The sequence below is a fragment of the Cryptotermes secundus genome, unplaced genomic scaffold (genome assembly GCF_002891405.2).
Source record: "Cryptotermes secundus unplaced genomic scaffold, Csec_1.0 scaffold364, whole genome shotgun sequence".
In the NCBI taxonomy this organism is placed as follows: domain Eukaryota; kingdom Metazoa; phylum Arthropoda; class Insecta; order Blattodea; family Kalotermitidae; genus Cryptotermes; species Cryptotermes secundus.
Window position 1 is genome coordinate 101,357 of NW_019733841.1, and position 27,160 is coordinate 128,516.

Genomic DNA, 27,160 nt, shown 5'->3' on the forward strand with positions numbered 1-27,160 from the left:
AGCCTAGGCCTACTTCCATGAACCTCTCCGTTCACTTCGGTTTTTCTAGATCTTACACATTCGGTAGGACTCCTTGGGCGCGTGATCAGCTCGTCGCAAGGCCTCTACCTGTACATAAACACAGAAAAACGCACACACACAAACTAAACATCCAAGCCCTTAGTGGGATTCGAACCCATGATCACGGTTTCCAAGCGAGCGAAGACAGTACATGCCTTAGACCGCTCGGCTACCGTGACCGGCCCCAGTAATATTTAGTGAAGAGTATATACTACAGAGCTTCCCAATATGTAATTTTCTATATCCTGTTGCTTATTTCAATTCCGCACTTTCTCATTACTTCTCAGACACTTGTCACTGTGTGTTTAGAGGACATGCTGTGATGTTACTAAAGTAGTTTTATTGAGATGGGCGTAATGAACTGGTTTAGTTAAGCAGTTTATGACATTTACGAGTACTTTCCTAGGACCACAAAGAATGGTTCAAAATGTACTGGATTCGATCAGTAGCTGCAAAGAGAGAAGGGTGTTACGTGAGGTAAGACGTTCATTGCTGGCTGAGCTCTGCAGCAAGGATACCGTTGCAAGGGTGACGCGTGGGTAAAGTATTAATCAGTAGTCGAACCTGGGCCTCACGCTGTGCTCGCAATGTAGATCTGTATGACGTGACTGGACTTGATCGCCGTTTACTTTTTCTTTACCTAACACGAATGTATATTCACGTTTCTTGGTTGCGAGACAAGTGGGACAGAGTATGTTAATAGAATGAAGTTAGACGTTAAATTTTAGTTGTAAAGATGTGCTTAGAATATGGGACATTGATTCCACTCTTAAAACTTTGTAACTCCAGTCAGTCTGTTGGAATATATTATTTTCGCTCTTTGCAGTCGCCCGAAAGATACCGGCCCCTGAGATTCTCGCGGCTGCCAGCAGCGTTGATAATATATTTACCCCGCCAGATCGCTAGAGTTAGGGGATACAGGTTGCTTCAGTGACCGGGATGGGGGTGCGCACTTCGGGAATGATGAATCACAGTCACAACGGATGCGGCATATTTCGGTATGCCGATATTTATGTCTGCATAGTTACACTAGTCCGCCGGTCACGGTAGCCGAGCGGTCTAAGGCATGCACTGTCTTCGCTCACTCGGAAGCCGGGATCGTGGGTTCGAATCCCACTCAGGGCATGGATATTTGTGTGCATTTTTCTGTGTTTGTGTAGAGGTAGAGGCCTTGCGACGAGCTGATCACCCACCCAAGGAGTCCTACCGAATGTCTTAAGATCTAGAAAAACCGAAGTGAACGGAGAAGGTCATGGAGGTAGGCCTAGGCCCACTGGGGCTGTAGTACCAAGGGGGCGAAAACGTTACACTAGTCCTCCGTGGGACTTGCACTTCATTAGATCACACTTCCGTCGTAACTGTCTTCATAAATTTCTCAACTCCTTCCCGTGGGTCTCTCCCGTCGTAATTATGACTTCAACTCCCTATATCACAGACCTTTGTAACGATTGTCACTACACCGTCGTCGTCAATGTCTAACCCTCTTGACTGTCAAACAAAAACAAACTGTTGCTTTAGTCCGCAAGCAAACTACACCGGCCTAGCGACCGCAGCTTGTCGACGAAGTTAGTGCCAACTTTTGCGGATAGAGGGTGTCGCGTGGTCAGCGCAACGAATCCCCACGGTCGTTAATCTCGGTTTTCTAGACCGGAGCCGCTACTTTTCCATTCAAGTAGATCCTCAGTTATTATCACGAGGCTGAGTGGACCCCGTTCCAGACCCACTACTTCACAGAAAATCTGGTAGCCCCGGGAATCGAAGTGGGACCTCTGGGTCTGTAGCCAGGAGCTCTGACCACTAGACCACAGAGGCGGTCCCCTCTTGACTATCACACTGTCTAATTCTCTGTTCAACAGTTCGCCTCTCGTAACTATATCACGCTCGAACTCCGGAACTGAAAATCTGACTGCCCACTATTCACTGTATACGACTGCCACTTTATCACTTATATTCATCAGTAACTAACCGTAGCCCCCGGCATTCAACTATCCCTCTATATCCGACTCCAACTGTTCCGCCCCCCAGCCATGACTTATTTTATAACATCTGGGTAGTTACTGTAAAAGGTAGGCCTCGCCATAGCTCAAGCGGTTAGTCGCTGGCTTCCCACCGCCGTGGCCCGGGTTCGATCCCGGGTCTGGTCAAGTGGGATTTGTGATGGACAGTGTGGCGCTGGGGCAGGCTTTTCCCCTGCCAATCTTCATTCCACCAAATTCTCCATCATAATCACCCGGGGCAGGTACAGTAGGCCACTGAGTGGCCGCCGTGCCGAGTGGATCCAGCTGGACTCCACCCCCCACTAAGCGAATTAAAAAAATACTGTAAAAGGTCCGTCCAGTGTGACTGATAAAATGTTTCTTTCTTTCATTTTTAATATTTCATCCTTGACATGTTTCGGTCCTAGAGACCATCTTCAGAAGGATATATCAATACAGGCAGAAACTACTATTACAATGTGTTTGGTCAATATCAATACATATATACAATAAAATACAGTGTCATGAATACAAAACATCCTCCTGAAGATGGTCTCTAAGCCCTTAAGTGGCCATTAATAGAAAAGGGAGACGGTCAAGGCTTAATGCGGGGCGCTAGCCCTGCATTTGGTTTGAGAAGTTTATCTTTAGGCCCCTCCGGGCAGGTTTTGCTCAACATCTAGATGCGGGCTTATTCCCCCAAATACCTCCCTAGCACGTTGGAAGCTAATACAGTGCGTTCAGTTAAGGAGGAAACTTCGCAACACCGCTGATGCGGCTCAGCATTCCTCACAGATTGCTGCTGTAACTGCTGATAGCAGAATGAGTCATTTGCGCTGATAAACGCGCGCCGTTAAAGTTACAGCACCAATCTGGGAGGAATATTGGGCTCGGTAAACGGTGTTCGAAGTTTCCTCCTTGATTGAACACCGTATATATAAAGCAAATTGATGTGCTAACGACACTGGTAGCGCTATGGAGACACCGAGACTCATGTGAAGCGTATGATCTTGCCACAGTGTCCATTATCGCTAAAAGCCTAACGGAGGACGGTATGTAATGCAGACTAATGACACATGTCTAGAGACGGGTGGTCTCCAAACCGTCGCAGGTATCCCATTTCTGTAGGGACAATTGATTGACTCCTCATAGTTAAATTTAAGACTTTTCAGATAGGGAAGTAAAAGTAAGTTAAGGTATCCTTGTAACAGGCCGTGAAGGCCCATTGGGTTGTGAGATTTTGAGGTTCCCAATTTTGTAGACAAGCGATACGATGTAAATTATTTAGCAGCTGATGTCAGATGTCGGGAGTCGTGATGGCTCAGCCACTAAATGGCTGGAGTTTGATTGCGTTAAGGTACACAAGGCTTTATTTCGTCGTCACGCGCAGACTGGCTCTGAAGCCCAACATGCTCATGTCCATTTGGAACGGGGATGAATTGGTCTGCGCGTGAAACCCACCACCTCCATCTGATCCCGAAGATAAGAATGCTTGGCCTTCTTTGCCTTCTCACGGCAGCATTCGTGATCATGGCGTGACTTTCAGAGACGTACCTCTTCAGAATTGTTTTCCCTCGTTTCAGTTTCGAGTTCTCGCTCTGTCCATTTCATGGGATTTGAGGTTCTGACACCCGTGGTTGTGAAGAGTTCTGTCCTGGTTAATACTCCATGTAGCTCGTTTAAAGTCAATCTACGTTTTGGAGGAACATCTCACCTTTATCTTCATTCTTCGGCTCAGAAGAAACGGCGATATATTTCTCCGAAACGTCGGTTTATTTTAAAAGGACTACATGTCTTATCTCGGAAGGTAGACCTCTCCTGCCCGTTTCCTTCGAAGTATGGTGTAACGGGGTAAGGTAATATTGTCTTATGATGTTACCTGGAAAGTTTATGACCTTAGAAGTTGCTGTCGGGGACCTAAAGACCTACAAATAACAGAACTCAGAGAAAATAATTGTGGTTAGGGTGTGTGAATGCCATTCTGCTGCCGTAGTGTCTAGACGGTTGAGCGTGTTCAGTGAATTTTTCGTTCTTAAATGTTATTTATTATGGCTGCCATACGAATATGACTCAAAAGAGCCCATTAATTAAGGGCACCCTCCTATTGAAGAATTAACTGGTAATTAACTTGTGTAAAGGCGAGGATAGATTGTGTGAAGTAATGGTTTTCTGTCTCGAATGAATTATTGAATGTTTGTCAGGCATAGATATATTTACCGAAGTCCCAGTTTATACTCTTAACACTCTTGAAGTTTTGTTAAGAGGTAGTAAATTCTAAACAATTACATTGCACCGAAACCGCTGAGCATCTAAGTTAGATGCTCAGATGATCCAGCGACGCATAAAATCATAAGACGCAGGCTTCAATAGGTTTCCGGTGGGCGAATACATAGCATAGGCCATATAACCTTTCTAAAAATAACTTGTTTTGGCACCAGAGAAGGTAGCCAAGTTTAGTACAATATTTGTAAGTTGCAATAGGAAGAAGTTAGTTTTCATGAGTGTAGTTGGTTGAGGCACTATGCTACAAGCCGGAAGGTCGCGGGTTCAAATTCCGATGAGGTCATTGGATTTTTTTTTTCAATTGACCTAATCCTTCAAGCCACACTATGGCCCTGGTGTCGACACAGCCTCTAACAGAAATGAGTACCAGGAATATTCTTGGAATGTTCTTGGGGGTAAAGGGCGGCCGCAATTTCAGTACCCCAGATCGGTTCCGGCAATAATCTGAGGCCCTGAACCTTTTCTTACTTAACGTCTTAGTGGCACTGTTATTTCTAAGTATTGTGACTGAATGAGACTATCTAGTGTGTTTTGCAACGTCGGATTTCTTAGATTAGGGTCTACAAATTTTAACAAAACTGTTTTAAACCATACTTTTAAACAGACTAATTGTAATAATTTATAGACATTTTAATGTATTCATGCACATCGCTGTAGTTGTTGAAGAATCAGATTTTATATTCATGGCATTGTGATGATATTGTCTGTATGTATTGATATTGACCAAACACATTGTGATAGAAGTTTCCGCCTGTATTGATAAGGGCCGCGCCATAGCTCAAGCGGTTAGTTGCTGGCTTCCCACCGCGGCGGCCCAGGTTCGATCCCGGGTCTGGTGAAGTGGGATTTTTGGTGGACAAAGTGACCCTGGGGCAGGTTTTCTCCGAGTACTTCGGTTTCCCCTGCCAATCTTCATTCCACCAATTGCTCCACATTCACCCTCACCTATCATCTGGGGCTGGTACAGTAGGCCAGAAGTGGCCTCAGTACAAAGGACCTAAGTCCCACCCCACTAGCAATAAAAAATACCCATATTGATATGTCCTCCTGGAAATGGTCCCTAAGACCGAAACATGTCAAGTATCAAAGATTAAAAAGGAAAGAAAGAAAAATTTTATCAGCCACACTGGAGATTCATGTTTTTGCTTCCGGCAAAACAGTGAGGTGTGGGGGGGGGGGGTGGGAATTGTCCCATTTTAGGCCTATTAAAAAAAATTAAATTCGCTTAGTGGGGGGTGGAGTCCAACTGGATCGACACGGTACGGCGGCCACTGATTGGCTTATTGTAGCCTGCCTCGGGTGATTATGATGATGGAGTCTAGGGTACGTGGCAAGGATTTTAACCGTGGACGTTGGCCACCTGGGGACCGCCTCTGTGGTCTATTTGTCAAAGAGTTCCTGGCTACAAATGCAGAGGTCCCGTGTTCGATTCCCGGCGCTACCAGATTTTCTAAGGAGTGGTGGGTCTGGAACGGGGTCCACTCAGCCTCGTGAGGATAATTGAGGAGCAACTTGAATGAAAAAGTAGCGGTCCCAGTCTAAAAAAAAACGAAATTAACGGCCGTGGGGGTTTGTTGCGCTGACCATGCGACACCCTCTATCCGCTAAAGTTGTGCACTAACTTCGCCGACCAGCGGCGGTCGGTATAGTTCGCTTGCGGACTAAAGCCACGGACTTTTTTTTTTGTGGCCACCTGCACTATGTGGAATCGCTGGTAGCGAAGCTGAGTTGGTTACGTTTATCGGGGTTGTTTGAAATATTTCATTCTCCGTATATCCGTGGTTTATTATTCTGCCTGTCTGATACTTAAAAGTGCGTACTTTGGAAGGCTTGAACATGTTGAAATGGTATTGCTTTGAGGGAGTGTAACAAATTATGAATATATATATATATATATATACACACACACACACGCGAATGATCTTCTCAGTGCTAGACGTAAGACTATTTAGGGCTGGTAATTAGACTAGGAGTCTGTATTCAGGAGCCGTAATGGAAACTGATTTCATTTGTGTTTATGTGACGTGAACACTTCGCTTCATAGCGTACGATCCATACAATCACAATGGCGTTGCTATGACGACGGTCTGACAGTGTTGGATAGAATAGAAGAATGGCACTCCATGTTTATTGATCGTATTCTGACTACCAGGTCTTTCATATCGCCGGTAGTGAGAAATGTCAGTGTTTAAAGCACAAACATAGCATGCCCCAAATGCAGTGTTGAGTAAACTCAGTTTCAAGTTGTGCGAACATAATATTCCGATATGGCATGTAATGTTTGTGCAGGACCTACTCTGTGATCTGGTGGTCAGAGTTCCTGCCTACAGATGCAGAGGCGTGTGTTCGATTCCCCGCTATCAGATTTTCTGAGAAGTAGTGGGTCTGGAACGGTGTCCACTCAGCCTCGTGAGGATAACTGAGGAGATATTTCAAGGAAATAGCGGCTCCGGTCTAGAAAACCAAACGACCACGCGACACTATCCGATAAAGTTAACAGTAAGTTCGCCGACAAGTGGCGGTCACTCGGTCGTTGTAGTTCGCTGCGGACTACCGGCCACGGTGTTGTTTTGAGACCGGATCGTCGTTCTCGTGTTGTACATGAAGTGATAGTTCGACGCGGCTCGAACGTTGGGCAGCCATGATGCAGTACCGTCAAAATATTTGAAATCGTACCGTGAGCTTAACATGTAGCATAGGGAAGTCGTGCTTGATTATTTTCATAGGTTTTTGACGTGACTGAACCAGGTGTAGTGATCATGTAGCGGCTAATTGATGGAAGTGGCCGTGTCTGATCGCACTTTACCAGAATTAATCTAGAGGGGATGAGGAAACCAGCAGAGGACTCTGTGGACAAGATTCGAGTTGAATGAATACAGCGTGAAATGTCAGATGCCTGGCTCCTGAGCGTATCGGATAAGTTCCTTTCTGTTATTCCACTCTGAACTGATTTTTTTTTATGTACAGATTTTCAAACCATTTTTTTATATGCCGTCAGCTTCCGTTACATTCACATGTCTTCCTATTTGTTGATAACATGAAATATTCAATTGTAATAAAATAAAATGTTGCCCCAAAGTAGAGGCCGAAAACACTCGAATCACGTGCCTTTATATAAACACTCAGGACGCTGTGGGTCAGTCTTGGAAGTGACGGTCTGTTATTGGACGAGCTAGATTGAATTTGTTTCAGCATATCTTTCATCATGGGAAAAAGCAGGTTTATGATATCACTGTGCTGTCTGTTTACGTATTTTTATGGCACATTTCAACTTTGGACCAGCTGATTTTTAACAAACCTTGGTATGGGCGTTACGTGTTTGGAGACCATCCTCATGCCATACGTTACAATTTTCTGCGTTCAATAATAACATGGTGGATGCGCGAACTTGTGTGGTATGCTTGAAATTCCTTATTTTCTGTTCACGCCTGTAACGCTTTTTGGGACCGTACAAATTTCCATCGAATGCATTCGCGGGCCTCTGCTTATGGTTGATAAAAGTAAAAAAAGTAAAGCTATCCCTGTACCAGGCCGTGAAGGCCCATAGGGTTCTGAGACGTTGAGGGTCCCACATTATCTAGACAATCAGCTCAAAGATGGCGGTAAGATTGTCAGCCTTACGCGCCGGCCGCGCTTTACTCCCCAGGAAAAATATTTAATTAATTCCTGGTACTCATTTATGTTAGAGGCTGAGTAAACCCCAGGGCCTAGTGCGGCTGGAAGGATTAGGTCAACTGAAAAAAATCCAATAACCTCATCGGGACTTGAACCCGCGACCTTTCGGCTTGTAGCACAGCCCCTCAACCACTGCTGTTAGCTTTATGGCTAATAGCGGCCTTAACGTGAAGGTGACTATTTGCTGCCGCGAATGTTCTATATCTCTTATGTACCATATTTAATCTCTAACATCACAGTCAGTCATGGAACCGAGCACTTGAGAAGTTGCCAATTGTGCAGCTACTCAAGAACTTCCCATCATTTTATGGAAACCGAAGGTTAATTACCTTGTCCACAAGAGCCCTCCATTGGTCCCAATCCTGAGCCAGACCAATCCAATCCGTACCATCCTATCTCAGATCCATTTTAATATTCTCCACCCATCTGTGTGTTGGCCTTCGCAGTGGTGTCTCTCCTGCCATTCCCACCAGTATCCTATATGCATTCCTCTTTACATTCGTGCTACATGCCCTGCTGCCCATCTCATCCTTGACTTGATCATTGTAATTATACTTGGAGAAGAGTACAAGTTATGAAGTCTTTAACATGACAGTGTATCATTTTAATGGAAACCCATATTTTCTTTTTCCACAACTTGCCCTTTCGAGCTTGGCTTTCAGTCTTGCTAATGCAGATAGCTTTTCTTTGCTCTGTGATGTAATGTCGCAGGATCTGGTCCACGAGATTGACGATCTCCCTGCTGTAATTTACATTCATACCGGCATGAGTGACGTATTATGTGTTCTGTGATATCAGCTTCCGACGAGCCTTTCTAATCGACAGGTAGAAGTCCATGATTTATCATTTGGTGTAGTGCTATTGAGGTGGAATTTAATTGGCAAATTTTTGGCCGCGTCTACTTCCATCAAACGTCACAATTCCGGATTAAATATCGTGATTAATGTAGTTCGCGTATCTTATTTGTTAAACGCGCTAAGGTTAGGCATTTTTATGTTCGTTGCCGTCGTTTTTAACAGACATGTTACCAGCGGGCAGACCCGGAAATATTTTGAAATAACGCATTAAACAATTAAATAGTTTCTAAGATGTCATTTTTAATTTGGTTCTGTGAGTTTCCGTGGAGATTGTTCTATCGTGACAGCAGCTTATTGAATGACGTTGCATTGCAGGCAAAGTGAAATAATAATGACAGCCAGCTTAATACTGAGGTCGTTGAAGTTTAGGGTACAGAGAGGATACATCGGAAGTCACAGATGTTTACCACAAACCATCTTGATAAGCGGACATTTAGTGCTGTATTGGAATAGAAAAGTAGTTACCCAGAAAGGGGCCGTTTTTGCCCTTCCTTTCGTACAATTCCAGTTTCCGCCATGAAACGTTATGGTGTACATGGAAATGTCGTTTTCTTTCACTATTCCATTTCCCTCGTGTGACTATAAGCCAGTGTGCCACTATATAAGGGACCCTTTTTGGCTCCTTTCTCATTTGCTATAATGTTCTTTTTATACCCTGACGCCTTGGGTCTCATGACCTCCCTCTTGGCCTGCCTATATAACGAAGCATATTCCAGAACTTAACACATTTCAACCATGAAAGCTTGTTCTTTCCAAATGAACGTTTTGCCCCACAAGAGACGACACGGTGTTACAACCCAGAAAAACTTGTTAACAGTCACCGACGTGAAAACCTCAGTGCTTGTGTAAATAACAGATTAGAATATAAGTAAAAAAGAAAAAAGCTATCGGTGTAACAGGCTGTGAAGGCCCGCAGGGTTGTGAGACGTTGGGGGTCTCACATTATCTAGACAATCGGCTCAAAGATGGCGGTAAGGTTGCCAGCCTTACGCGCCGGCCGCGCTTTACTCCCCAGGAAAGGTATTTAATTAAGTCCTGGTACTCATTTCTGTTAGAGGCTGAGTCAACCCCAGGGCAATAGTGCGGCTGGAAGGATTAGGTCAATTGAGAAAATCCAATGACCTCATCGGGACTAGAACCCGCGACCTTCCTGCTTGTAGCATAGTGCCTCAACCAACTACGCTACCGCATGCCCCCATTAGAATATAAGTCGTAATGAAATAAGAAAGAACATCTGCCTACCAGGAGAGAAAAAATTAAAACTAACGCCACAAGGAATAAGTATAAGCTTAAACGATTTTAATACTTCGTTTTCATCTGAATTCATACGAAAGAATCTCCGTAAGAGCATGACTCTTCTAAAGCCACCGAGCCATACACATTGAACTTCACATACCAAGCATTTTTGAACGACATGCTGTTAACGACGTAGACAAATTTTTATTTACGCTGAATCAGTTCATTTTATACACAACGTTTACGGGAGTTGGGGCATTCCGGCCTCAGTAATAGAGCCATTTGCAGTGGGGAGTTAATAAGAAGTCGTTGGATTTTGTCGGTTATGGATGCTTGCATCGGACAGCCTCTGTGGTCTAGTGGTCAGAGTTTCTGGATGCAGATCAGGAGGTCCTGGGTTCGATTTCCGGCTCTGCCAGACTTCATGAGAAGTAGTGGGTCTGGAACGGGATCCGCTCAGCCTCATGAGGATAATTGAGGAGTCATTATAAGGAAATAGCAGCTCCGGTCTAGAAAACCGAGATTAACGGCCGTGAAAATCCGTTGCGCTGACCACGCGACTCCCTCTATCCGCAAAAGTTGGCACTTACTTCGCCTACAAGCGAAGGCCGCTCGGTTGGTATAGTTCGCTTGCGGACTACATGCCACGGAGTTTTTTTGTTGTTGTTGTTTATGGATGCTTGCATCACGATGCCTCTAACGAATACTTGAATTGGAAGAGTTTCACAATTCGGTGCTCTTGATGATTTTTACCGTATGATACGAGTCTGGATGCAAGTGCTATGCATTCGGCACATGCACACTGGAATTGTTGTTTGGGACGTAAGTTTTTCCTTGAGTAGACAAGCAGTTATATTACATTTCATCGATGCGCCTACTTTGTGTGTTTTGTAGTTCTGTTGAGCAATTGAAAGTCGTAATTACAGACTAATAATTGGACGTCATGTGTCTCCGTTGCAGTGATGATCGATCATATTATTAGGCAGTTATTATTACAGTTTATACTCCACTGGGGGTGGGGGAGACCATGTCTAGCGTAGTACTTGGGAAGCCCCGCGTTTAATTTCTTTACGATCCAATCAGAAGGCACGCCGCCATTAAATAATTTTCTTGCAAGGTTTCTGTGCTTTATATCGCATTGAGAGTTCATAGAAATCAGCGATTACAGAAATGGTGCAATACTAGGCCGGCTATGTCGATTTGTCATTACAGTACACAGTGGAGCATTTATATTTTAACGCGACGCGACAGAAGAATAGCAAATAATTTAATAAATTCATGGCTCACTGACGGAGTGGTTACTGGCAGGTTCTTGTGTTGTGTATGGAAAAAACTGTCTTCGAAAACTCGGAACATCTCCGGTGTTAAGAGGACACATGCAAACATTTCGATCTTTGCGCATTAAATTTGTATTTGAGGAAAGCAGTCTTCTGGGATTTGGCACCGTGTATATGTGGTGTTAACCGACTACTTTTACCGGTTCTCACGGCCTCTTCGCTTGCAGATTTCTTTTATTTTTTCTTCTACCCTGAAGATGGAGGCGATACGTTCCTCCGAAACGTCGGTTAACATCACATATACACGATGCCAAATCCCAGAAGACTGCTTTCCTCATAGTCACCGCCGTGAAAGCCTCAAATCTTACAAATTTGTATTTATTTAGCTGTGATTTGTCGGCTGGTAAGGCTATGAAGCCACAAATGGAGCGGACCCATGTTAGGATCTCCATATTGATTACTTGATTCTTGTTAAAAGATCTCATGCCCTTACTCTGCAGCCAGCCAAGTGCTGTGCCAGATTGTCAACTTGGAGACTGCGAATGTGACGGAAACTGTACTGCCTGGTGAGGACAATCGTACACACCATGGAACAATGATAAAATGTTGATTGGCAAGGGGAAATCCTGCTCCATTGCCACTTCGTCCACTAAGAAACATTGAACATGAGGCTCCAGGCGAGAAACCGTCGCCCTGCCTCATGTGTTTGTTTTGTTCGGAAGGAAATACTGTTCCGTTATAAATCTATACATGATTAACAAACACGCAGTATTAATCATAAACATGCAACAAATCAGTCGGTGTAACGGTAACGAACTCGTGTATTTGGGAAGTACGAGGCTCGAAATTCCACCTGTGCACAAGGCTAACCCGACTGTTCTTTCTCGCGCTTTTCCTCAGTCTCCTATTCAAATGTCGGGTTAGTACCTCAACTAGGCAACGACAGCTTCCAGTCCCTTTCCAACCCTTTCCGTCATTCTACCGCTTTGATGCTATGTGCTTAAGTAGATACTTATTACGTTGTAAAATGATCAACAGAAAGTTGAATGTGCCGCCAAATGATGTTCTTTTGTTGTGCGGCTTTTATGATGCGCGTGACTGTACCCTGGCCGCATTAATCGAGTCCCAAATCTGCTCACGTAGGCCTAGGGCATGCGTTGAGTGCCGTTCTTTTATATTTTCGGGAAGTTCGCCTTTCGATGTTCGTTGATTTTACGTCATCTTTCAAGGGTAGTACTTATATTCAAGTGTGAACAAAGAGGTCGACTGAAATAAACATAGTCCTGTGCTTGTCCGCGTCATAGCTCAAGCGGTTAGTCGCTGGCTTCCCACCGTGGCGGTCCGGGTTCGATCTCGGGTCTGGTCAAGTGGGATTTGTGGTGGACAAAGGGGCGATGGGGCGGGTTTTCTCCGAGTACTTCGGTTTCCCCTGCCAATCTTCATTCCACCAAATTCTCCATCATAATCACCCTGGGCAGGCTACGATAGGCCAATCAGTGGCCGCCGTGCCGAGTGGACCCAGTTGGACTCCACCCCCTATTAAGAGAAATAAAAAAAATAGTCCTGTGCTTAATTAAGCATCACACAATGAAGTGTGTGGGAGTTGAATTCTAGTTCTAAGAATTCTTAACCTGGGTACTGAATAGAGGTGAGCGCCTTCACACCGCGGTCGTTTTACCCCCAGGAAAGGAATCCCCGGTATCCTTTGGACAAGGGGTTGGGTAAGCTCTAGGATCTGTCGGACACAGTGGAGAAGAAAATACCCGTGACCGCTGCCGGGAATTGAACCTCGATTTTGATCATCCGGCCCCTAACGTGTACATTCACGGTCGAAGATTGACATTCAACGTACTAGACGTCATATCTCAGAGAACTGGCATTAATTGTTGGTTTTGTATGGCGTGATCTTCACTGTTCCCCTTTGAAGCCTGAAATTCATCTAAATAACATTTATAAAGGTTCAGTTCCTACCTCACAGAGAACACGCGTCACAATTACGAAGACCAACGACCTGTTGAGTCACTTTTTATTTTGGAAACCCTACGAAACATGTACACGCCCTAGGAAAAATGTATTTCTTTTATGTCAAAGCTTGCTTTACGTACAGGATGGTACTGTGCGTTGAAGGATTAATTGGATTCATTTGGAGTAGCCCATTGCTGCACTTTTCTTTTGGGCATACTGAAGAGTCAGATTTTAATCTAACTAGTTTCACAGAACAGTTTCATTTGTTGGTTTGGTTAGAATCACAGTTGGCCTAGACCCTAGATACGTTTTTATTTCGTTACATGACGACGCTCTTAGTATCGAGTGTACGAGTATATTACTTATGGAGTTGAGCCCTTCTTGAGGAACCTTCAATTCTGCAGCTTCTCAAGAATTTCACAGCATTTTGTGGAACCCGAAGGTTCATTACCTTGTTCACAAGAGCCTTCCTCTGGTCCCTATCATGAGCCAGATCAGTCCAGTCCATAACATCCCATCCTATTTATCTGAGATCCATTTTAATGTTGTCCACCCACCTACGCCTTGGTCTTCCCAGCGGTCTCTTTCCTTCTGGTTTTCCCGCCAATGCCCTATATGCATTCCTCTTCCCCATTCGTGCTACATGCCCTGCCCACCTCATCCTCCTTGACTTGATTATTCTAATTATACTTGGAGAAGAGTACAAGTTATAAAAACTAGTGTATATAGCGTTGAGTGTTTAATTTTTCATACATACGGATTTGGAAGGAGCGAAAATATATACAATGTGTAGTTTATGCTTTGAAGCCTTTATACATTTGACGGAATCGAAATTGTTATTTTTTTTTAAAGAATCAGCTTGCCCCTGTGGCATTGTTTTGGCTGTGTGCAGTACACCAGTGTCGGAGAAGTTGTCCTTGCTGGGGTAACCCAGTTCATATGGTTGTGTGGAGAGTTCCACTGGTATTTACGTCGTAATTTCGCTTTCAGATTGGGCGGCGTTTGCTGAGCGTGTAAAAAAAGAAACAAGTGCCCGAATATATCTTGAAAATTTTTAGATTTGTGGGTATTATGGACAGTTACACTTCTGTAAATACAATATTGGGGTGGGGGGAGAGGGCAGCGACATATCATGTACGTAAAGATGGCTCAGTGCCTCGTAAAAGAAATGCCCCCCCCCCGGGTACCCTGTTGAACGAACCACAGTGAAACTGAAGAGCGCGGTCTTCAAGGTTGTAACACCGCGTAATTAGGAGAAATCACGAAGTTTCGGAGGAGCGTATCACTTTTGTATTCAGGGTCGAAGAACAATCTTAGCGAGAAACCAGCTAGCTTGGCTTACTCCTCGATCCCGAAGATGGAAGCAGTAAGTTCCTCCGAAACATCGGACATTCTCCGAACTAGACCGTGTTGCAACACAGAAGGCAGTAACTCTTCACAGTTACTGCAATGAGAACCTCAAATAAAACAGTGAACATGTTTTTAGTATCTGGGAAAAATGTGTCGTGACGATAAGGCGAGAAATCTCATCATGAAAATAGGGTCGAGTGTCTCCTGAAGATATGGGCGATTGATCCAGGGTTCCCATGTAGACATTGATCCAACATCCCTACCTACCTACCGTCTGGCCGGGCTGGGACGCGACGCGTGGTCCAGGGTAAGCGGCGGTATAGGGAGCGAAGTGGAGGGGATACAACTGGCGAGGAGTAGGAGAGAGTACGTACAACCTTGAGTACGTAGTTCGGTTCTTGGCCAGGCCAGCTGAATTCACACCACTGCTAGAGAGACCCATTTCCCTAGTCCACATCAATATAAGTTTTATTTTTACCTGTTTGTGGGACAGCCCAACCCCCTCTCTTACCCCCATCTCCGTAGGCAGGCCAGAATCACCTTGTAGCCTAGTGCAGTGAGTGCGGTGGAGTCAGTGTGTGTGGCAGCCTACGTTACATGGCAAGCATTTGTTTTCTCTCTGCATGTGTGTATCTTCCTCTTCTGGCGGTGATTAAAGGTCGGTATGATACTGTAACAGCTTGCACCCTGTTTTGAGACTTGATCATAAGATCCGTCGATGTGTGATTTATATATTTTGCTTTTTAATTCTTTTAGCATTTTACTCCTAGGATACTTGAACTGAAATCAACCACATTAAATTTAATTTCCCGTGGATTTTGGAGTCTGCACTATTGAATTATGCTGTATTAATAGGCTTGTAGTATATTAAGCGAAGTTCGAAACCTAGTGCTGCCGTACTGGTTCTAGTTATTCGGCGTAGTTCATTGAGCTGATTTTCATTACGTTGAACTCTGCCCATGTAACATCAGGTTCTATTTATGAACCCTCGTGGTTCTACCTTACGTTATGTTTCAACGAGTCATCTGTAATAATTTTGATTTGGGACCGTCGGAAGTGTCTGTTCATTGTGATAGTCGGTACCCAATTAGATTTTCCTTCATATTCGTAACTAAGAGGAACGTATTCAGACGTGAAATTGCATAAATTGAAGCAGAAAATGCGGTTTGAAATTTGCAACCCGTTCCTCTGGAGAAAAATAATAAAGTTTGGTTTCCGGTTTTATTTGATTCAGCGTAAAGTTGATGTTTGTGAAGCTCATTTGTAGAGAGACAATCTTTATCGTAATTATGACTTGAATGTTTGATCATTTTATGTGCCTGCATTAATTCAGAATGAGATGCAGTCTTCTCTCACCTGTCTGTAGTCTGTTTATAATAAGATGTACTTGTAGAAGTAACTCTTTGGAATATAATTATTAATGTAATTTTTCGATATTTTGTGTTGCATGTTGATTTTCTTATGAGTGATGTTATGAGTACATTAAGGAGTTTGAAATGTTGCCATTTATAGATAGAAATAAGCAGTTGCTTCCCACGTTACCCCTCAGCTTTCAATATGCGTTTAACTTTGACCAGTGAGAACTACCTTATGCGGCCTTTGCTTGGTCTCTCCTTAGTAGTGAATTCTGTTTCAATCTCAACATTCTACCTGCCTTAGCGAGAATAGAAAAGGACACGAGACTCTCGTAATGGGAAGGAAAGGATCATAATAGGTTCGAACGTTTCTTCCCTGCATTAATTTTGAATATGGGCGAGAAGTAGGGGTAATAACCTTGCAGATAACGGTATATAGACTGTCCCCCCCCCAACCTTCTTAACTAACAAATTAAAGCAAGTGGTTTGTTTTAACTTCCTTTGCCAGTCTCAAAGATTTCATTGGTTGATGCTTAAAAATAAATTCTGAAACCGAATGTAGGTAATAAGGTCACCCCTATTTCGGAACTCACGTTTTCTTTCTGCTTTTAATGAAGGCATCAAGAGTGCATTGCCGAAACCTGCAAATTTATGTTCGCATTTGCAATTTGCTTTGTGAAGAATGTATGTGGTCATAACGTCGTTTGTGAGATAGTGGGGTGACTAGAGAAGTTGTGTAAAAATCTGGTTTGTATCTTGGGTGCTTGTAAGTGTCTAATGTTTAATTGCTTATTCGTGCTGTCCTGATGCAGCTGATTGATGTTAGTAGTAAAAACACTTTGGTTATTTTACCAACAGTGAGTCAGGAAACCTGCTGTTGATATGCGTATCCGCCGTACCTAACACATTTTGATTTGACTGTGGTTACATTTTCATCTGAGAACCCGTCCCATTATTTCACCCACGACATAGTTGTTTCGTGTATGTCTTACTAAGGTACGTACAAGCCGTTAGACACACATGTATGTCTGGTAAAAAGATAAAACGTAAAGTTGTACCTGTGCTTATCTAATCAAGCACTACACCATGGAGGCGTAAGGGGGAGGGGACGTACAGATCCACATTTTCTTGACCTCTGTACTAGCTCGAGGGTGAGTGGTCAGCTTTACGTCCAGGCTGGTTTACCCCCAAGGAAAGAGCCCCCGGTACCCATTGGATAGGAGATTAGGTGGACTCCACAGCCGGTCTCGACCCTACCGAGGATCGAACTCCGGACTTTCGGTCGTCCAGCCCGTAGCCAGCCGCTATCCCGGCTCCTCATTTATGTCTGGTAGGTACACATTTTGCATTGTCCGTAGTACATTCACCTTTTTTTTTTATTATTGCTAGTGGGGTGGGACTAAGTCCCTTGTACTGCGGCCACTTCTGGCCTATTGTACCAGCCCTACATGATAGGTGATGGTGATTGTGGAGCAGTTGGTGGAATGAAGATTGGCAGGGGAAACCGAAGTACTCGGAGAAAACCTACACCATCGCCACTTTGTCCACCACAAATCCCATTTGACCAGACCCCGGGATCGAACCCGGGTCGCCGAGGTGGGAAGCAAGCGACTAACCGCTTGAGCTATGGCGCGGCCCTACATTCACCTTACTTGATACTATTTAAAACATAATTGTGTACAAGATATTTTCAATTCAGTTTGATGACTAATAAATGACTGCACGGTACCCGCGTCCTGATCTTATGCATTTCATATGCCCAAGGATTAACAGTGTACGCCGTCACCATGTTTATCCCATTTTCAACACTTTGTCACGACCAGAAGACCACAACAATGGGCTAGGAATTGTTGGTACCGAATTATGTCATCGCAGTGCCTGTGTTCTTGTCAAAAGCCTGTATAGGCAGCTTGTGCAGTTTTTACTCTGCCAGTGTTTGCAGAGAATTCCGTCGCACAGTGTGCCGGTAAAATTGTTTGTAATCTGTCTGTCGCACGAAGGCTTAGGACAGGTTAAATTGTAAACAGCATAAAAGACTGGGTACTAGTTGTTTACAGTGCGCACACTACGTAGGCCTGCAGTCGTAGCGGCAGATGTGGGCACTTCAAATTTTCGTAGTTTCTTGTATACGATAAGATGGTGTATTATTAGGATTCCACCCCTCCCCCCGTTTCTCACCGGATTTCTTTTCAGTATTACGTGTTATCGAATGATGCATCGAAATCGACGTTTAACACCGTCTTCCACGAATAACGCGGACAGGTATTCAAACGTGAATCGCCTACCCTCTGTAGTATTTGTTACGGTGATTGTTAGCCCCACGCGCAATCCCAAATCTGGAGGACCACTCTTTGTCGACTGTCCGCAGCCCTTCGTATCTGGAGCCCCTCTCCATCACCATATAGTATACTACAGTTAATTATATCCGTATTGAAACATTTCCAATACTAATGCAGTAGACACGATGCACTGAAGAGAGACCTCGCTCGTTCGTTCGTCGGCTGCCACTTTTTTTTTATTGATAGTGGGGTGGGATAAAGTCCCTTGTCCTGCGGCCACTTCTGGCCTATTGCGCCAGCCCGAGATGATAGGTGATTGTGGAGAATTTTGTGGAATGAAGGTTGGCAGGGGAAACCGAAGTACTCGGAGAAAACATCTCCAGCGCCACTTTGTCCACAAATCCTACATGACAAGACCCAGGATCGAACCCGGGCCGCCGCGGTGGGAAGCCAGCGACTAACCGCTTGAGCTATGGCGCGGCCTAGCCACTTAACTTACTTTCGTGCAGCGTGTTACAGCTCGACATTTAATTGCCATTGTAACCAGAAATTGCCTCATGACAACGGCAAATCTCGCGCTAACAAAACTTGTGTGTATAGAAAGTAAGTCTGTGAGAGTATTGCAAGTCTAACGATCAGACTAAACAAAAGCCTTTTTAAATTTAGTCCCCTAATAATAATGAGCAAATTTCGCGGCTTCATATTGTGACATGGGGAATGGAAGACGTAGCCATTGCTGGGCAATGGCGCAATGAACGGTGACTCAGCAATGGAACATGTCACGTCGCGCAACGTAACACGTAAGAATACCGTCGTTGGGTCCGTCCGGAAGCTCTTTAACGGGGACCAACTGGGAGAAGAGTAGTAGTATGTGTGATGGTGATTTGTGCGGCGTTGTAGTTACTTGAGTAAGAGTTGTAAGTATTCACTAAATCTGTTTATCAATCCAAACCCCGTTTATAGCCGTATATCACATGACAGTATGTATGTGGGCGGGTCACCGTATCGGTGCAATTTAAAGCGCTCACGTATTTGTTTTAATGTAACAAGTTTGCTCATTCTAGAGGTAGGACTGTATAATGTAATGATTCATGACGAGTGAACAGTCATTTGTTTCGTATTTTATTTCTCTTGTTTGAGAGCTGGACCGCCTCTGTGGTCTAGTGGTCCGAGTTCATGCCTACAGATCCACAAGTCTCGGGTTCGATTCCCGGATCTGCCAGATTTCCTGAGAAGTAGTTAGTCTGGAACGGGGTCCACTCAGCCTCGTGAGGACAGTTGAGTCATTGCAAGTAAATAGCGGCTCCGGTCTAGAAAACTGAGATTAACGGCCGTGGGGATCCGTAGCGCTGACCACGCGACACCCTCAGTCCGCTAAAGTTGGCACTAACTTCGTAGACAAGCGGCGGTCGCTAGGTCGGTATAGTTCGCTTGCGGAATCAAGCCACGGAGTTATTTATTGAACTGTAATTAGTATTTTTATTTGAAAACTAATTAGTTTATAAAGAACCGATAGATTTTCCCTTGAAAATGTGCACATAAATCAGTTCTTTAAAACTGTCCAAGCGTTAAAGCCGGAAACCTAAACGATATATTGCATTCCTGGAACAATTGAATCGTGAGAAAGGCCAGAACACTGCATAGGCTAATTATTTGGCCAGGGGGTGTGGACGACCCGAACGGCATTAATAGGCACGTCTGTTTACTTGAAATCACATCTTCACGCATACCTGCTCTGGGGGTAAAGCGGCGGGGTTGTAAAGCTGACCCCCACTCACCTCCAACTAGCGCCGAGGTCAAGAAAACTTGGGTCTGTACATCCACTCCCTCGTACGGCTTCTTGGCATAGTGCTTGATCAGTTAAGCACAGGGATGACTTTACCTTTCGCCTATTAGATAGGAGATTGGGTGTGCCCCAGAGCCAGTCTCGATGCTTTAGAGAAGAGAACGATCTCTTCCCCTTGCTGGGAATTGAAGTCCGATTCCTCGGCCTTCAAATTCTTAGCCGGTCGCTATAACCGAGATCACTGGTACTGCAGGAACTTCATATTTCTTTTTGTCAGTTTTCTAAGTTCTTGAAAGTCTTTGCGTGGTTAAGTTAACCTTCTCGTCAAGTGTTCAGACCTTAACCTGAGTGGTCAGTATCATTGTTTTTGTGGCATAATATTGTTTCATTAGTGTAATGTACAGACCGTTACATACGTCATTTTTAGCGAGGCAGTGCTTGTAAGTGCTGGAATAGAGCCTCCTCTAATGCCGAAATATACAAGAGTTAAATTGCGTTTATTTTAACAGTCTTCAAACCGTCAACTCTTCCGACTATATTATTTCATTGTGGGTAGTATTCTGACTGTTGAGTGGTCCAGCAGTAATTAGAATTTATGCATGTAAGTTCTTGTGTTGAAGGGAAAGTAACTCAGCCCAGGCCGTGGTCTTTGTTTCGAATTGAGCCATGAACATGGCAAATTTTTATTTTGAAGCTTTTACGAATTAGATTCTCTAGCCTGTTTAAATTTAGATGTAACCCTTGAAACTATAATACTGTGGCGTATTGGCTCTATGCAGGAACTGTTGAGCCACAGAGGCCCCGGGACACGCGCAACGTGACAGTTGCGGCTTGTATCAGCGCGTTGCTAGGCGACTGAACGCTTGGATGGCGCAACAGGAAGTGAGAGTGACGTCACATACCCCCACTCATCCCGTTGTTGCGCGACGCTCGGTAACGACGCCTGATACCTGATATCTGTTGCCAAGCAGCAATGTGTTTTCTATGTGGTCCGTGCCAAGCCTGTATAAAGAGCAGCGAACACTATTCAGTGACCACCCCGTGTGGAGGCGGGGTCGAATACCTCCACCGTGACCCTGCGAGTCGTAGGAGGCGACGAAAAGGGAAGTCTCAATTCTGAGACAGTAAAATATGGTCGCGAGTCCCTTGGGACTCGGACCCGAGCAAGACTGCGCTGGCAAGGGCCAGCAGCATGTACAAAAGACAGACCCGAACTCTCGTCAGAGAAGGCGCCCCACGGAAACAAGACCGTAACTGTCAAACGGTAATAATTAATATCTGGTCATGAGTCCCAAATAGGGCTCGACACGAAGACTTACTGACCGACCGACCGACCGACCGTCAGTCGCAAGGTGACTTTGACTTTACAGCAGGAGAAGTAATTGGAATACTGAAGTTGTGAGTTATGTAAGTGTGGATAAGAGTGCAATAAATTAGCTAGATCCAAGACCGGCGTTAAGTTATTTGTCGCATAACATAGCCAACACGTGACAGTACGTTTGGTAGGAATCTCTGGGCGGGGAATCGGCGCTTCGCAAGGTCTGTACATACACAATACAGTACAACACAGACACGTAAATAATCCATACTCCGAGTGGGATTGTAACGCAGGATTCCAGAATTTTGCGCACTCTGAGATAGTGCATACCTTAGACAGTGGGAACATGGCTGTATGTGTCGTAAATATTACAGATCGAATCTCAACCGTTCTCCGTTCAATGGGGTTGAACATAAGCGACTTAGTAATTCCATTTTTCATTTCTTATACACCTGCCTTAAGTTTGGACTTATACATCTACTTTAAATTCTCAAACTGCAGACTGAAGACCAGACCAACCCACTTATTTTTTTGCTTTATGTAAATTAATTTAACCACATGCGTTCATTTTATGTTAGAATTACTGGACCATGTGGGATAACGTCTCTGTTTAAAGTGGTTTTGCCGAATAGAAACAGATTTTTACCAACCATTTTTATGTATTCTCGAGTTGCGCATTTTATACAGAAATGCATCCTAGCAGATTTAGCTGAAATGACTATAGACCGAAATCCCATGATAATGTTAGGACCGGCTGTCTTCCACAAAATAAAGTGGAAAATGCAGGAGGTCGTCGTTGCAATTGCTACGGCACCGTCATCAAGATACGTGGTGCGTTCCGTATATAATGCCTCCTATTTTTTTGTGTTAATATGTAACGTCTGAGCTGGATGTTGGTGGTGGTGTAGTAAAGGTTGAACCTTCCCGCCAGAGTACTGTTAATTTGGTTGTCGTGCGACAGATTGCGACAGATAGCGACAGCAGAGCAGTCTACCAAAATGGCGTCTGACATAGAAGTGCGTATGAAAGAGAAATGTGTTATTGAATTTCTCACTGCCGAACAAATTGTACCCATTGACATCCATCGACACTTGCTAAAGGTGTACGGAGACAATACAGTGGATGTCAGCACAGTGATTCGGTGGGTAGTGCGTTTCAACAGTGGCGAAAGTGAAGTGCACGACAAGCCACGCCATGGGCGTCCCTGCTCAGCTGCCACTCCTCACAATGAACAGCGCCTCATCCGAACAGATCAGCAGATAACGACCAGGGACTGTCAATTCTGAACGCTACAAAACGACGCTAAGCTGAAAGCCCGCATTTCCCGAGTGAGGCCAGAGAAGCAGACAACCTTTCGCTTGCAACACGATAACGCTAGACCCCATACCAGTTTGGCTGGACTGTCCTACCACATCCACCTTATAGCCCCGGTTTAGCACCTTCAGACTTCCATCTCTTTGGGCCTATGAAAGACGGACTACGTGTGTAACATTTTCCAGACAACGATGCTGTCATTGCAGCTGTAAGAAAGTGGCTAGCCTCTGCTGGCACAGACTTTTACGGGCGCGGCATACAGGCTCTTGTTCATAGCTGGCAAAAGTGCATAATGAATGGTGGTGATTACGTGGAAAAATAGCTGTAAGTAGCTGAAATCTTGCTCTAATTAACTGCGTTAATATGCTTTCTGTATCTGTTGTAGTTTTCTGTACAGGAGGCATTATGTACGGAACGCCCTTAGTTGTTTAGTTCAGTGAAAGGATGGAAGGGTTGCACAGTTGCTGCATGGCCTTCTAAAACCTGACACTTTCACCCCGTTCTCAAGGGTGACTGGCGGAGTATGGGAAATCCTAAAGGGGAACGAGGGGTAAGATATCTTGGGTCTCTAGTTCGTATGGAGCATCGACAGTGAATTGTTGCGTGCGGTGAAATTCCATTTTGACAACCTCATGTTTTTAGACGGTGGACAGCGTATTGAAAGGTAATGGACGTTTAAGAGCGTGCATAACTCGATCAGCCGTTCACTGTACATTAGCCTTTATATATCGGCCATCCGTTGCTTGAACACCCCCTCCACCCCCTCCCAAAGCGGTCGCTAGGCAACGCGTTGCCATGGTTGCGCCACGCATTGATTGTCGGCGGTATGACGCGCGTGTGACGTCATCCACTTGTATTGAATATAATTACGGTGACAGTATGTTGGCGTTTTGATTTCAGATGGCCGAACAGTTTTGATGTAAATGAGTTTTTATTCGAATTTGTGCCACCATTCTCGGAATGAAAACAATGCAGAACTTGGGACTTATTTGTTATGCAATATTACAGAATTTAACGTTTTTATAATTGAAATTTGTCGAGTATTTTGGAGTTGACCAAAATTTGGAGACTTGATACTGAAATAATGCATGCTGTTGGCTGACACATAAGGTTAACACACTTTGTGAGTCCAATCAAAGTTTAGTACAACAGCACTTTCCGAGCTGTATAATTATAACGCATAGATAACCAAAAAAATTCGCTCAAAATCTGTTGTTGGTGTGAGGATTTTAAATTTCGATTCCTTGATGTAGAGCATTAACAGTAGATGTCATAGTGCATGCAATTAACAAGACTTCACCATGTCTTCTTTTATTCCATCCCTCAGGTAGAAGTATCACACTTAATCTTCATGAGCATTTTCCTTTGTAGCCTGACTGTTTACTAACCACATATTTCAAACACAATTCAAAACCATAAAATAAATTTAGGAAGCCTTTTACAATGCTACTGAGATGCTGAGGGTGGCATGCAGTAGTGTAGTTGGTTGACGCACTATGCTACAAGCCTTAAGGTCACGTGTTCCAAGTCTCGATGAGGTCATTGGATTTTTTCAAATGACCTAATCCTTCCAGCCGCACTATGGCCCTGGGGTCGACTTGGGGCTGGTCCCCCTTCCAAGGAGTCGTATCAACTGTCAAAAAGGATTGACATTCCATGATTTATTCTAACCGTCTTACAGTGCATACATTTATTCACCTTACTCTTCTCTCTTGCACTACATGTTTCAGCACAAAAGTGCCATCTTCAGGTGCTTTTCGATGTACGTCAAACTACTTCATTGCATGCCCTGTTGTCTTATTCGTCATATATATTGATAAATTTTAAATATTAAAAATATTAAAACTGTTCAGGATTTGTCATCCTTATGTCGTATCTCAATACGCGAGTCACACCTGTCTTCTTCTATCGGAGTATTCTTCCTACTTTCGTGTGTATTGTGCTTTGTGTTGTGTCTTGCTCCTGTGACTGCATGTGTTATACTCACAGCTTCAAAAATTTGAAGGGGAACATGCCATAGAGCCTAATCCGTCGAGGTATAAGATGATTTACTTCTGTCACTATCCTGTACACATGCTTCACATTCACCATTAGTATTTATCTTCAACTTGGATAGGCTTTTATTTTAAATCCTTTTAGAATAATTAAGGAAACAATTTTGAAGCTTTTCTCATTCGTCAGATTCACTGTGGACCCTGGGTCCACTTCAGATGTGAATGGTAAATGAACGATCATTCTTACACATAAGGCTGTGTTTAATCATGTTTAATGTTAATCGTCTTCACCTCAGTCACTTCACTTTCAGTAGTTGTATTTGTTTTGCCATCTGTCTTTTTTCCTTCATAGAACTGGCCACTTTCAAGTTCGCTGCTGACCTGGGTATCTAACCCAGTGTAGTTACACGGTAGGTAGTCTTATATCATTCTCACTGGATTAGGCCTGTTCTCTTATCCTGAGCTGCAAATCTACTCTTCTGCTGAAGTCACTTAGGCTTGATGTACTCATCTTTCCAGATCAGAAACACAGAATGGCTGAAGAGTTTTTGTGGGGCGGGTGGTGCTTTGCTTTGTCTGCATTTAGGTTAGATGTACACTTAACATACTTTTGACTGTTCTTAATTTGTAACTTCTGCACAAGTTGTGAGTTAACAGCTCTTGTGTTCTGGTTAGGGATTTCTGTTTCTAGTTTACAGGCCTTGGACCAATTAGGGGAATTATTTGCCTTGGAGCAACCTCAGCCTGATAGCTTTAGCCCAAATTCAATAATACACTTCCAAAAGCCACTTCTTGAGACATCTTTCAAATTTCTGTAATACCCTTAACAAATTTCCCTTCCTGTTGTATACCTGTACTAAATGTTGATTGAGCCATTTGCTTGTAACATGTAACATCATGGTTATATGATGTAGAGTCCCTAATTTCGAGCAGTATGCAGTATTTTTCCTGATGTAATGTTTGGAACTTTTTTTTTACGTTTGCATCTAGGAAGGAACAGCTAGTTGGGCACGTGATTATATAATGCAGAATTCTTACATGTGACAGCAGCTGCAAGAAGTGCACCACTTCAAAACATTCAGAATTAACTGAAAGTTTTATGAAGTAACTGCGTGAAGCAAATCACAAATGATGCTCATATATCATGCGTTCGTACTCTTTAGAACTGTACTACGTTTCAGAGAGACCAGTTATTATGAGTTTCCGATTATGAATGATATTGCTCTTGAATTTGTATGAAGTGGAATATATTTCAGCATTGTGTGATGCTTCATTGTTGCAGTTTGTTTAAAGACTGATTGACTATGGATAATTATTCAGATCCATGTATCACAGTAAATTACAAACTTACTACTAGTTTATGGTACAGGGATTTATTTATAACATATTCCCAGATTCCACAAAACCCTTTTGTTTCATCATTGCAATACAATCCTGATAGGCTCTTATTTTGGGTCTTTTGAATGATTCGCTGTGCATATCGACTACATTTTCAGCCACTGTAGTGAATTTCTGTAAGTGTTTAATGCAAGAATATAATCAAGTGTGTGCAGTTTTTAATTAATAAATAATTATGAGGTGAAGTTTGCCTCAGCATCGGTTGGCAATCTTCAGGATGTCCAGTGGTAATGAAACTTCACGTATTATTAAATAAATGACTTAAAATTTTACATGAGGTATTTAAAATAGGTATTACATAACATATCACTACCATTAAAACCATACCAGCACAAAACACCACAGACATGGCGCAAGACATGATTAGAGAGACAATTCTGTATATCATGGTATGACTGAGTGCATTACACCAGAAATGTTAAAGAAGCAGTTACTTACATATATCACTGAATTTCTGCATCATATTAGTTTTAATGCTAATTATATTTTATATAGTCTATTTTAAATGATATGCAAATATTTAAATAATTTACATAAGGTTATGCAATATTTTTAATATTGAATGCTCCTGATGATGGACAATTGAAGCTGAAACAATTTGGCCTTCATACTGGACACAGTTGATGGTATTTTGCATTTATCCTGTGTCTTGAGTATTTACATGTACCATACTCTACTGTTTGGCGTACAGTGGTGAAGTAGATCAGCGATCAAGATATTTGGTGTGCAGGATAAGTATTTGTAGCCTTTAATTATTTTTACACTGCTAGTGACAGTAATTAGCATCAACCATACTACACAGGACTGTGAAGAGAGTCATGTTGTACAAAATACTGAAAGGCTTAAGAAACTATATTTGAAGATATTAGTGGATAATGATTGTCGAGAAATCGCTGTGAGATGTTCTCCTACACTGGTAATAGGATACATGGCATCAGCATCTCACATTCCCCAAGCTCAGCAGTTTTATTCACAACTCAAGTGGTGCTACTGTCAAGTAGCAGTACTGTACTGGCTGATCAATATTCAGGCCTTCC

General features: G+C 43.5%; 1 protein-coding gene across 10 annotated transcripts in view; it reads left to right on the forward strand.

Moving 5' to 3' along the window:
* Positions 1-27,160, forward strand: part of LOC111868240 (poly(rC)-binding protein 3) — a 114,530-nt gene that overhangs the window by 34,018 nt on the left and 53,352 nt on the right. Inside the window, exon 1 of one of the 10 annotated variants that reach the window (XM_023858703.2) lies at positions 15,078-15,337. The exons of 8 other annotated variants lie outside the window; for them this stretch is intronic. The gene's annotated coding sequence lies outside the window, so the exon portion shown is untranslated. Of the gene's footprint in view, positions 1-15,077; positions 15,338-27,160 lie in introns of those variants that run through there. One more of the 10 variants, XM_023858704.2, reaches the window with a different exon arrangement.